A 13,787-nucleotide genomic window follows, 5' to 3' on the forward strand; every position below is an offset into this window, starting at 1 on the left:
GCGCGGAAGCGCGAGAGTTTGAAATGGTGAAAGCTCTGAATTGCCTAATAGTAAAGCGCTATATATGCGTTGGGAAATTGGAAATTGTAGTTGGAAAGAATAGCGAGAGCTTCCAAAAAAGTGAAAGAAGGAAACGCTTAATATTGCATTAAAAATGAAGCGCAAACAACTAGCAACACATTGCACAGAAAAGTACTCAAAAAACATGAAAATTGCAGCAAAAAAATTACAATAAAAAATTGCATGTGTTTTATGATTAAAGAAAACGTAATGAAAAAAATCAAAATACATACATATAAACAAACTAGAACAACATTTAGAAGCAACAAAAAACATGCTTAATAAAACCGATTATATCATTTACAGCAACCAAACAAATTTATACGCCAAAAGTTTTGTTTGGGAATTACAAAAAAAAATCATCGTACTCATTATGTAATTATAACTACTTATTGCTGCTAATTAATTGCGTATGTTGCGTAACTGTCCATAGGTATCTCTTATCATTACACGCGATTTTCAGCGACACACACACACCCACCCATACATAAAGCACTTAAATACAAAGCGCATACATACTCCTAAAAAGCCGGATAAATACACACATGCATATATACATAAATACAAATACTTTTATTGCCAGTTTTTGCAAATTTTTGTGATTCGTGTATATTTGATGATTACTATTGTCTACTATGTTTATTATTACTATTAAATTTATCTATTATCAGCTCTTATTGATAATCATAATTATTGCAATTCAAGTTCAACTACTACATATGTATATGTATTTAACATTTGCAAAAACCATACATATAGTTAAACATACAAACAACATACGTAATAATTGATTGCTAAACATACATATGTATATGCATAACTATTTCTATAGTTACTTAAATAATTATAATTACAACAAAAAACAAAAACAAAATAATACAATAACTTGACTATGGAATACATGCTATACATGAAAATACTTAACATTAGCATTATGTTTAATATGCAAAGTAAAGTAACAACAACAAAAACAAAAAACCAACTATTATTATACATTTGAAGCAAAAGTAAAATTTATTATTAAAAGAAAAACCGAAATGAACTTATTATGTATAAAAAAAAAACCAACAACAAAATGCTTTTTTACTTATTCTACTCGTACTCGTATTCTCGTAATCTCGTATTCGTACATCCATAAACTAGTTGCATATGTCGTAAAGCCAGTTGCATAGTACCTACATATCTTCCCCGCATTGACATTGACTTCGTTCGTGTCGTTATCATCATCGCTCATTCGCTTTCATGTTCACACACATATTAGTACATATCACATAATTAAAATTTCCGTTAGCTTTTGCATAGTTCTTCTTCATCTGCTGCTTTCATCTCGTTTTATATCCATTTTCTCAACAATTAAAAAAATATATATTTTTTATTAGCTATTAAACTTTGTGGTTCTATTTTTGTAATTTATGATTTAGTATTTCACTAGCATTTTTAATTTTTTTTTTTTTGTATTTCATGTAGCCATATTTTTAATATTTACACTCCTCGCTTCAATTGAATATGCACCTTTTTCTTCACTAGCCGAGCTTATTTCTTGTAGGCCTCAGATAAGCTTAGTTTTAATCTATTGAAAGCTTTAAAGAAAAAACCTTATAGTGCGTATAGTTGCGAATTTTTTAGTCAATGTTGAATTTTTTAGTTTTTAGTATATTACACAGTTTAACGAAAGCAATTTAACAGGACAATTCTTGCAAGCGTCACCACAGATTTCGAAAGACAAAAGTCTTTCGTAAGACAATTGCCAATTCTGGCAGCAATCTTAAAAGCTCTTTACTGTCTTTCGAGATTGAAAGATCTGCTAACAGGAAGGTCTTAAGTAATAAATTTTTTAAAAATATTTTTTTTTCATAATCAAACTATTAAAGTAAAACAAAATTAAATAAAAACAAAAATATCAAAATAAAATTAATAGAAATATTTTTAAAGATTAAATGCAATTAAATAATGTATTATTTCGTTTTATAACAATAAAAACTAAAAATTAAATTAGAAGAAAAATAAATTTAATCATAGAAGAAAATAGCACTTAAAAAATAAATAAAAAATATTTTTAAAATTAAATCAAAATTTAAAAATTTAAAGAAAATTAAATTAAAACACAAAAAATGCCTGAAGTAAAATTAAAAAAATAATATTAAAAAAAAAACTCGAACTCGGATCTCTCGTATGGGACGCCTGTGCTATGCTCACTCGGCCACTGTTGCAGCGGCACGAGCAAAATGATATACAAGTGCTATCTTTCAAAATAGCTTTTCACTACGAGAAGTCAATGAGGGAGTTTTTTTTCTAATCGCCTTATTCATAAAAAATAAAGTTGCTTTATAAAAGGTTTATTGAAATTGAAAAATGTATGAAAACGTCAATTTATAAAGCTCTTTAAAACCACTTTATTTTTTATGAATAAGGCCATAAGAGTTTTGTGCTACAATAATAAAAGTGAAAGATAGATATCTTTCATTTGTCTTACGAAAGACTTTTTACTATCTTATCCAGAATTGCGCTGTAGGTGAAAAATTATTTTTATTTTTTTTTTATATTATCAAAATTGACAGAAGAGAAAACATCATTTTTCACTTAAATTGCTGGTGAAACCGGGAGTAAGTGCAGTGTCCTTGTCGTTAGCAACTACAGAAGCGCATTCCAGGAGCACGCAACAATAAAAACAAATTTTGAAATTTGCTTTCCGATAACTTTATGGACGAGCTTTTGCGCATAGCATCAAAATAAATATTCAATTTTTATCAGCCCTTCTTAAACCCTAGCATCATATGAAAAAATCAAAAGCCACTGTGCCTATGCAAGTGAATCAAAAACAAGCAGATTTTTCGTTTTAATTTTACTTCTTTACGAAGCTTTTCGGCAGAAAAAAAGTGTATATTCAAATTAAGCGTGATGTAAACAGATTTTATAATTTTTCGTAATGCAATATTTGATTTGAGTTTTGCATTTTTTCTTAAAATGTAGTTTAAGCTTCTATTATTTTACTTAATTTTCATTGCTTTTCAATTACAGTGTGCAACAATTTCAGGGTCATTGTCTGGAGGTGGAATGATTTCAACGTTGACCTAGACCAATATAATAAAATCTTCAAATCTTTTTGCTTTCTCATGTAATTTTTTTATATAACTATATCAAGTTTTCAATTTTCTGCCTGAATAAGTGAAAAAAGGGTTAAAGTTCACATCGGAGCGAAATATGTGGCTTAGGTGCATATAGTAAAATTTCACGTAGAATAATAGAGTAATACATTCAAACCCTTTAACTCTAACACGGAAGGGTCATTTTGACCGTTCTTTGGATAGTCAGAGAAAATTGTATTTAGAAATTCAGTGGACTTTATGTTCTTTGTAAAAAGATTTTGTCTGAGAATAACCTCAGTGAAATTTTCCAAGGAATAATTTTCTAGAATTTTTTTAACACTCTAGCGACCTCACAATGGTTATTTTATTCAGTCAAAATGACCGCTTCGTGCTAAAGTTAGTGGGTTAAAATGTTTTACAGAATAATCTCTCGTGAAATTTTACTAACCGAATATATATAACCAAATATAGCCAAATATGTAGGCTGCGATATTAATTTTAACCCCATTTTAACTTATTACACACTCTGGCGAAAAATTGCAATCTTAATATGGCCATAAAAAATTTTGCTGAGAATGCAAAAACATTTGGAATCAAAAATGCTGTTGCACTGTATTATCTAGTATTTTTCCTTTATTTATTTATTCGTTGCATTGCTATTTTCTTTTTAGTATTTATTTAAACTGTATAAATTTTTAACTTTTTCATTGTTTTACTTTTTATCTAAATTTATTTCGTTTGAATTATCTATGTTTGTTATTTTTTATTCAACTACCATACTCTTTAGTGGAAGAGGTGCAAAATTATCGATAATCAGACCATCTATAGTTTTCGATATTATTTTCAAAACTATCGATATATCGTCGATAGTATCGTATTTATATGGTTTTGGCTCAATTTTCGTATGAAGATTTCCTTAAGAATATATTTCGAAACTACGTTTGGATATTCTTGTAAACTACTGTACACTTTTTTTAATTGTTTAACCGTTAAGTTAGAAGTAAAGTTATTGAACAATTGAAATTAATTGAAATAGAAAAAATTGGGCGTACTGAAATTTTATATTTGTGGGTTTAGATATCCTCCGTCATATATAAGGAATTCATCAAGTAAATTTCAATTTTAGAAGAAGAAACCATTTTTTATCTGAGAAGTAATGGTTTTTATTTACCTTTTCTTAAATAGTAAATAGTGGTGCGTAGATATATTGAAAGTTTTGGTATAAATTAATTTGTATCAGTTTTTTAGCGGTATTTTAAAAGATGCAAGGTTTTCCATCATTTTCGAAATTTGACATTACTCTTTTAAAAAAGTAGCAACCAAATTTTTAGTTCAACTTGGATGTTTGAGAGAAATGAAAAGAAAAGAAAAAATAAAACTAAAATAAATACTGAATCACATGTCTGTCGGAATATCGATAGGACCAAAAAACAATCGATAGTAGGAAAAAATAAAAAACATCGATACTATCGATAGTGCCATCGATAGTTTTGCACCTCTATTTAGTGATATTTTGCATTTTTTTTTTTTACTTTAAAATTTTCAAGCTTAAATTTTTTTCTGAACTATTTTCTGAATTATTTTTCACTCTTGCATTATTCATCTTTAGATGAATTTTCGTGTTGTTCTTTTTTAATATTTCATAACTTTTAAATTTTTTAATTAAACTGGTTATATTTTTTTATATTTTAGTTTTTGTAAGTTTTGATTTTAACATTTCAAATATTGCTATTTTATTAATATGGCATTTGTTTTAAGTGTGCTAGTTATTTTTAATCACTCCATTAATTTTGTCTTTAATTTAAATTTTTACCAAATAAGTTGTTTTATGGTTTGTTTTTTACACTTTTTAATTTTCTTATTTTTATTATTAAAACTATCATAGCGTGTTCACGAGCCAGAGAAACCCATCACTAGGCCGGGGAGAATCACAATTTTAGAATCCTTACATACTTATACGCACATCTCTACATAAGATTTGTCCCTTAAAAGCACTGACGAACAGCGGGAACGTTAATTCCTCGCGCGTATCAATCAGTCGCGACTTAATCACATCCAGGGGAAAAATTTTTTTAAAGCTGTCTACATATGTATATCAAGACGTTGTGGGAAACTTCCAGGCGCGGTGAGGTGCTTTTTTTCTAATCATCTTAGAGGAACCTACATAACTAAAATCTAGTTGTCATATATAGTTATATGTTTACATTTTCCGGCAGTTAATTATTGAATTCCAAGTGCTCTTGACCATTATATCGGCGGCTGAGTGGAGGATCCGCCTATCTCATCAAAGGGGTGAAAAACGCCCTATTTCATAATTGGGTTGAAGAAGGCCCTCTCTCAGCAAATGGTACGAAAACACGCTATCTCAGTTGCCGATAAATTGAACTTATGTTAAGATATGCCGAAGCTGAGATAGGACATTTCGAAACCAAATTCCTGAATAGGGCGTTTTTCAACCATTTGCGTTTTCGAACCGGTAGTCGGGTTTTTCGACACACCTATCTGTGATAACGAAATCTGTCAATAAAGTTGTGAAGGTCAAAAAATAAAGGCCTAGCATAACTGTCTCTCAACATTTAACAAAGCGGCTGGGTGCTGACAATTTTTTCTACTGGCGCCGATTTTGCTTCAGAGAGAGTTTAAAAACTACAGCCTACTTATCCGTAATTGTTTTATCGCCGTGAACGGCTATGTTTTAAAATTATAGAAAAAAGTTAGTGTTTTGTTTTTCGTAGAAGACGACTAACATTTTCCCATTTTCTTATATCAATGTTATTGCTTATTTTTTGGCTTCAAAAATTTAAAACTTTTTCATCATAATTTATTATATTGTTTTTTATAAAGTTTTATTATCTTTCTGTGCACCATCGATATTTTCGTTGTTCACATTTCAATACCAAATTACTCGCACTTCACTTCATTTCGTTCCTCATTGTTTTTTAAAAGCTTTTTTAGTTTCTCATTATCATACCCTCCTCAATAGCTGATTCGAAGCACTATTGTAATTCATTTGTCCTTAGTACTTCAGTGTTGTTGTCCATTTGCGCTCACATCACATCTTTCTCTATTCTATTTCTATTTCTATTTTCGTTGGGATAAAGGTGTCTTGTTTAAGTCTCTTTGAACGACGGTATCTGTTGATTGTTATCATTTGAATTCTCTTGCTGATTCGCTGCTCGGCCGATCGCTTGGAAAGTGTTTCTCCGCTTCAACGAATAATTAAAACAAAAAAAAAAAAAAGAGCTTTTACACATAGAAACTTAGTAGAAGACCTATATACATAGAACATGTTTTTCGCTCCTCATATTTATACTAATAATCCTCCATAAATGTATTTATGCGAAAACCTGTCCAAACTGCACCAAGCTTTTTTTACAGCTTTACCTTAAATGCTTTTCAGATTCAGTATCCTTTTCTTTTATAATTGAATTCGCTAAATTTTATTTTTGTGATCCGTTTTTTTGCTCTCCGCTTCAACTTCTAACAGCTTTTTCTCTTTCAGCTTATCACAAACTCATAAATGTTCTCCTGAAAGCTTCTTTTTAGTTTTTAATTATTTTCTCCTTCATTGTTTTTTACCGAAATCACCATATTTGCTGTCTTATACATATTGCTTTATACAAATTATTCACATATTTACCACATTTATTTTATGTGAGACCAAGCCAACTCCTCTATGCAAAATATTACTGCATTGTAGCATTTTTTCCATTGAATTTCAATTAGTGTTATTCAAGTTAAAATCTAAAAAAACCGTAAAATAATTTTTGTGCTGAAATATAAACGAACTTAAAAGCTTCTGTACAATTTTAGCAATGCTGCATTGAGAACTACATACATACAATATTCCATATAAGTAAATAAATATATAAGTACCTGTATTGAATAACTGTTCGATTTTTTTTAAGTGCATGTCGGCTGCCAAAACTGTAATGTGTACACCAAACTTATAAAAAAAAAAAACAGCAAAAAAACTAAATAATTTACCTACAGCTCACAACCACATTTGCAAGCCAATAAATGAAATATCAACAACACAACTGACACATAAATTTGCGTAAATTTTGCATAAGTAATTTATTAGCTTATTTTCATTTACGGAAGCTTTTCATTGAAAGTCGAAATATTGTAAATGTATTATTAAACTTTTTCATTATTCAGTGGCAATTTTATTTTGTAAAAGAAATAGTTTGCGTTTGTGAGAGTGAAATTTTGAAGTGCCATCTTTTTAATGGCATTGCGTGCTTTCGCAAAGAAGCTGTTCGCTTAACTGGCTAACCTAATATTCGCGGCTTGCGTTTTGGTACGCACGCCGTAGAATTTTTTTTCTTGCGTCACCCTAAATTGGCTTACGTGCGTTTGCATTTGATTTCATTGAGTGAAATGTCAAATCAAAATGTCACGCAGAACAAAAATTGGAAATTGAGTTAGCTTCGTACGCAGGCCGTTCAATTTCGGCTGGTCCCATACAAGTTGTAGCGCATGAGAAATTTTTGACAGTAAATTGGCGGCGTGCGTGAATATTAGGTTAGCCTGTAAGACGGCACGACACAAGTATAAATCTATGGTTAATACTCTTGTACATTTTTTGAGAGCTTCCCTACCAGCTAAGCTTTTGGTGTGCTTAAGGAGCTTTTGCAAAATTCAGGTGCTTTCGGAAAAGCTGTTCGCCTGCCAGTAACACAATAAGCAACGATTTCACTTGAGTTATAGCTTATTAATAGTAATCATTTAAATTGAAGCGCTTAGGCCTCCGAATTACATCCACCATCTGAGCTTTTTGAAGATTTAAATAAAGACAATCAAGAAAAAACTGCTTTAAACGTTAAATATAGTCATACGCTCTTGAAGAATTTTTCTTTGCAGAGCTTTTAAGTGAATATTTTAATATTCAGCGGTTCCTTCAATTCTTTAATATTATAAAGAAATAAATAATTGTAGCGTCTAAAGTAAAGTCGGCCCCTTACATATGTATGGAGGCGTACATCAAAAGCTTTTCATTCCCTATTTAAGTTTTTTCTCTATAAGTGATAGGACAGAAGCTTTTTCGAACAAACACTGATCATCAGTGTTCAGCCAAGTCAAGCTTTGTCTAAAGCTTTCGTAAAGCTTACAGTTTTTAAAGATTTTGAAGCCTAAAATATGCATAAGTTATGTCGGCCGCTGTGGTATAGTGGTAAGCAGTGCGCGCTTTCACTCATCAGCACCTGGGTTCAAGCCCTGGTCAAAGCAACATCGCAAAAATATAGAAAAAAGGTTTTTTCTTAACAGCGGTCGTCCCTCGGCAGGCAATGGCAAACCTCCGAGTGTATTTCTGCCATGAAAACAGCTTCTCATAAAAATACAATCGCCGTTCGGAGTCGGCGTAAAAGTGTGTGAAAACATCAAGGCGCACACCACAAGTCGGAGGAGAAGCTCGGTCAAACACTAACATATGTGTAAGCGCTAATCTATATTATTATTATTATGATAATATGATTTCTGTTTAAACGTGTATATTTTAAAAATAAAAGTGTGTTCTAGCTTCGACAAAAACTTTTGCTTAAGCTTGCTTGAAAATTTTTTTATCTCAAAAGCTACATAGGCTAAAAAAAACTGTAATTTTTTTGACGTTCGGAATAGCTTTTTTATTTAATGAAGATCGTGTTCTTCGAAAAGCATTTTGCTAAAAATGCCAAGAGATTTAATTACATATGTCACTCTTGGCGAAAACCGCATTATCGTAATAATTATAAAAGAGCTTTAAGCTTCCATGAGTAGCTTAAGTATGAAAGTCGATGATGGACAACACCTTGCCCCCATGCAGAGCTTTATATCAAATCTTTTATAAATATTGTGTAAACATGCGCAGAGTAAAAGCTCTCTGTCCGTAATACTCATTAAATTTTAGCACTTCATTTGATATGCTAAATAAGAGTTTTTATGGAGAAATAAAATTACGTAAAAGTATATTGTGAAGCATCGGCAGATCCAAGGCGAATTTATATAATTTGGTGTTACTAGATCGGTTGATTTTGTGTATGTGTTTCGCCGCACGGCTTCTAATGTCAAATTGAAAAATTTTGTTTGAAATTTCCACAGACACTCTTACAGATTTTGACAGTTTATGCCACGGAAGCAAAAACAAAATAGATGTAAATTTTTGTTTTTGTACTCCTTATACCTTATATTAATTCGCGTTGTGCAGATCTATCACGCATTTACGAAATAAGTTTGAAAGCTTTTTAATGCTTAAACACATAATTAAAACAGGATTAAAAACTACAAGTTTTCCACAAAAGCTTTCCGCAAGAAGAATCACTTTGCAGTGACAAGACACATGCCTTATTTATAAGCTCTAACTGCCCCACACCAAAAGCTTACAGCTTTCTGTTTTTAAACACTATCTAAGAAACTGAGAAAGTTATTCAATTTCCCGTACTTACTTAAGTCCAAACAATGCCTCTAATGAACCGTAAGATATCGTTCGTTAATTTATGTTAAAATATGCCAGAGCTTTTAAGCTCACTTTCTAGCACAAAAGCGTTCAGAAGCTTACAGTAATATTTTGCGGAGAGGAAATGGAAAAGTTATTCATTTGCATACATGCATTTGTCCACCCTCTTACGCTCCTCTGATTTTTAGGTCCCGCTCTTTCCGAACGAAAGCAATTCACTTTCATTCCAACCCTCCCATTGTTTGTTTCTGTGTGTAAAAAAAAAAACAAAAAACAAGAAGGTTAGATATTTGGGTTGTACCACACTCCATTGGGAAGTCGGAATTCTTTGTACATTCGCTTTTTCCACAGCATGCCAACCAGCAGGGACCACGTAATACGTTACATATTTACATGTGTATGTATATGTGCGAGTCACTCAAAGTCGCTATATAACGCAAGTATTACAAGAAGGAAAATATTTAATGAGAAAAGAAGAAACTAGCCGGAGGAGACTACCAAAAGCTCGTAGCACGTATCAAATAAAAAAACTTCCATCGTGAGCTGTACCATTTTGTATCGCTTAATTAAGTACTTAAGTAGCAAAATTAATTTTTGGAAATTTTACAACATATAAATATGATATATACCTCACTCACTCTTTCTCTCTCTCTTTCTTTAGCCACAGCCAATATGTATGAAACGTGAGTGGGTTCGCTCTCATTGCTCGTACTAGTACTCGTAAATGTGCCTAAGTATACATTTGGAAGAAAATTTTAAAATTTTATCATTTTTAATGTTCATTTACTTATCTTAAAACAAAAAGGAAGTCGTTTTTGTTTGCTTAACTTACTAAAAAAAAATTAATACCATAAAAATATACACTTACTAGATAAATAATTTCTTACGAAAAATTTGTAGGTGTAACTAATGCCAAGCATGCTTTTACGTAACATTTTAATGTAATTTGGGATATTTTAGTGATTTGTTAAAAATGGTTTATAAATTTATATGTATGTATGTATTTAGCGCACTTCTCAAGGTAAGCCTGTGACACTGCTGGGATGAACAAAACACATTTATTTATGAAAAAAAAGCCAAAAGCAAATCAAATCTTAATGGAATATGCCTAGAAGCCTGCAAATGAAATGTAAGCTATGTATGATGTATTCTTCTCATAAAAATTATGTCGGTTGTTCATTATGTTTGTGTGTATATACACAGTACTTATTTCATAGTTTTACATATTTATATTAAATTTTTCATAGCCGCTTTCTATAGTTAAGCTTCCGATCCAGCACTCAAGAAAAGTCTCAAGAAATATTTTTCATTATTTCTATCGCTTACAATAATAGCATGAAATTTAGCAAAAAAAAAAACTTTAGAAAAGTGTAGTACAAAATGTAGAAATTATTTAGGAGCTGTATGTATGTAGAATGGTTTAAGAAATTTTGATAGAAGGAAGCTGCATTCTTATTTCTTGGACAGTTTTATATGGATTTTTTGTTGCATTACATTAAATAAGCTCTAGAAGAATGATGGGAATAAATTTTGAAATGCATTTTTTTATTTGTGGTTTAAGCTGGTCACCCTTTTCCCATATTAAATGAGTTTTATAAATTTTTACTAAATTTTATTTTAAATTACAGCGAAGAAGTGTTCTTATTTTTTTTTTTTTGCGAGCATCCAAGCACTAAAGAGTTTGTGATTTGAAAGCTTTAAGCCCAACCAAAGTTATAGAAGCTGAGGTTGTCTTAATAGTCGCGTCGATTTTTTCAAGCTTCTGAAGGGAGCTTAGATCTATTTAATTTCTGTGTTTAGTTTTAATAAATATTTATTAAGTAATGAGACCGAATAGGTTGTTTTTATTTTATATCAAAAAGCTCGAATTGAAACAACAATTTCCGCAAACTTCAACTATTAAAAGTTTCCGAAGATTTTTAAAACTAAAATAAGCGAAAATTTTTTAATTATAAAAATTGAAATATTTCTCCTATTCTTTAAAGTAGCGCTTTTTAGTAAAATGCCTATTAAAATGGTATGAAAAGCGACTATTTTCAGCAGTTGTGAAAGCGTTTACTGATCTGCTCTTAGTTTAGATACAAAGTATAAAAAACTTTTAACGTTTTGAGTAGCAGTAAAGGTCAAATAGCGCTTTCAGCTTGTATGCTGCCACATAAAATAATATTTTTGTAAATGCAAAGCTTAAAAGCTCTGCAAGTTAGTCATTATTAGACCGCCAGTGCTGTAAAGCTACCAACACTGTACTAAACATCGCTTAAGCCTTACTTTTTTCCCTTGCATATTCAACTTTCGGAAGCTTTTAGCCGTGAAAGCTTTCAAAACAATAGCATATAGTTTTCAATACTGTGTGAAAAAAGGTGTGTGGTTCAAAAACTAATTGGTAAAACTTTCCTTAAATCCCAAATCTTCGGTATAAAAAGAAAATCTACCAAAAAAACACGAACGACCAACGAAAGACTTCAAGGCGAGCTTTAATCTTGATGAAGGTCTTGTATTAAAATTTACTCTATATAGCTTTATAATTAGCTTTTTATTTTAAAAGTGCTTATTTCAGTTTAATATTTTTTTTTTCATTTACATATTAATTTAAGACCGATCATGTGTATTTATGTACATATAGTTCATTTTAAATGTTTTTAAACTAAGTTATAAATTTCACGTAAAATTACATCATTAATACAATAAATCCTCTTCCAGGCTTTTGCGGTAGTAAGTATGAATTTAAAGAACCTGCTGATACCCCTGGATGTTATCCCCATATTTAAATGTAAATGTATGTGGCCTTGCCTAGCGATAAGTTATTTTTTTATAATTGCTATTTTGCACAACTAATTTATATATGAAATATTTTTTTTTCAATGTACTTTTAGCTTTTCGCCTTCATACATATTTCCAATTGATGATTAAAATAAAAATGTTTCTTGTGATTACTTACAGCGGTCGCAGTAAAAGTTTTGCAAACAAAACTCGCTTCAGTCCAACATGCAACCACATGCTAAATATTCGTATATGCTGATTGTTTGTTCTTGTTATTTAATAAAATCATAATACTAATACTGCTTTTTTATTTTTTATTTTTTTTCAACTTTTTTTAGCGACGCTTACATGGCTTTTACTTTTATTTGGCTTTAACCCATTTTACATATTTTACCAAGGACTACATGCATACTAACGCTGCTGCTTTCATTGGAATTCACACAGCTTTAACGCAATTAACACAAACAAAATGCATATATGTTATTTTTTATTTTATTTACAAATAAGTATATTTTATTTTTTCTTTGGGATAAACTTTTTAAGGTCACTTGATTTAAATTTTTGTTTTTATATTTTTTAATTAAATATTTTTGCGCATTTACTATATAGATAAGTCTCAAGCACATAGGCTTTTAATATGTAAAATTTACACTCTTCTAGATAAAGGTCAAAAAGTCCCGTTCTCGTTTGGGTTAAGGGGTTAAAATTTTCTACAAAAAATGTTTCTCTAAATTTTACTAAAGAACAATAATTATATTTAAAAGCGGTTAATATATATGTATGTATATAATTACTTGTTATATATATAGAATTTTAATTTAAAAATAAGACCTTTACGATATTCTAAAAAAAATTTCCTACACACTATCCCAGGCTCATAAAAGAAGTGGCCACAACGCCTATTAGACTCTATTCGAAAAACTATAGAACACCAGTGTAGCTTCTTCAGACGCGCCCCTAAGTCGGTAGCCGGTAAAGTGAAAGGTATCATAAAAAATTTATATTTGTTCCAAAAAGTTTTGAACACCGGCTTTGACAGTATTTCAAGAGGGAAAAACTATACATTAGACCGGATCACGTATGTATGTACAAAAAAAAAGTTCCCTTTGTTCTAAGCGATTTTTAACAGTCATCTTGAGAGTGTTTTAGGATTAAAAAATTTCTATGAATCATATACCGTTGGAAAGGTATTAAAAAGCCTCGAAAAGATTTTTCAATTATGTCAAAGTAAAAAGATATTTTTCTTCGAAAAACGGCACTCTGTATTCAATACTAATAGCCAGTTTCACGAAAGCAATTTAAGCGAAAAATAATCCCTTTTATATGAATTTTATATAAAAACTGGCAGAAGTAAAATAGTCGTTTTACACCTAAATTGCTGATAAAACCGGCAGTTAGAAGCTTAAAAATACACTTGCAAAGTTTATGAGATAAGAAAATAGTTC

This window comes from Rhagoletis zephyria, unplaced genomic scaffold (assembly GCF_001687245.7).
Source record: "Rhagoletis zephyria isolate East Lansing unplaced genomic scaffold, Rhagoletis_zephyria_1.1 Rzeph_scaffold_02343, whole genome shotgun sequence".
Taxonomy (NCBI): Eukaryota; Metazoa; Arthropoda; class Insecta; order Diptera; family Tephritidae; genus Rhagoletis; species Rhagoletis zephyria.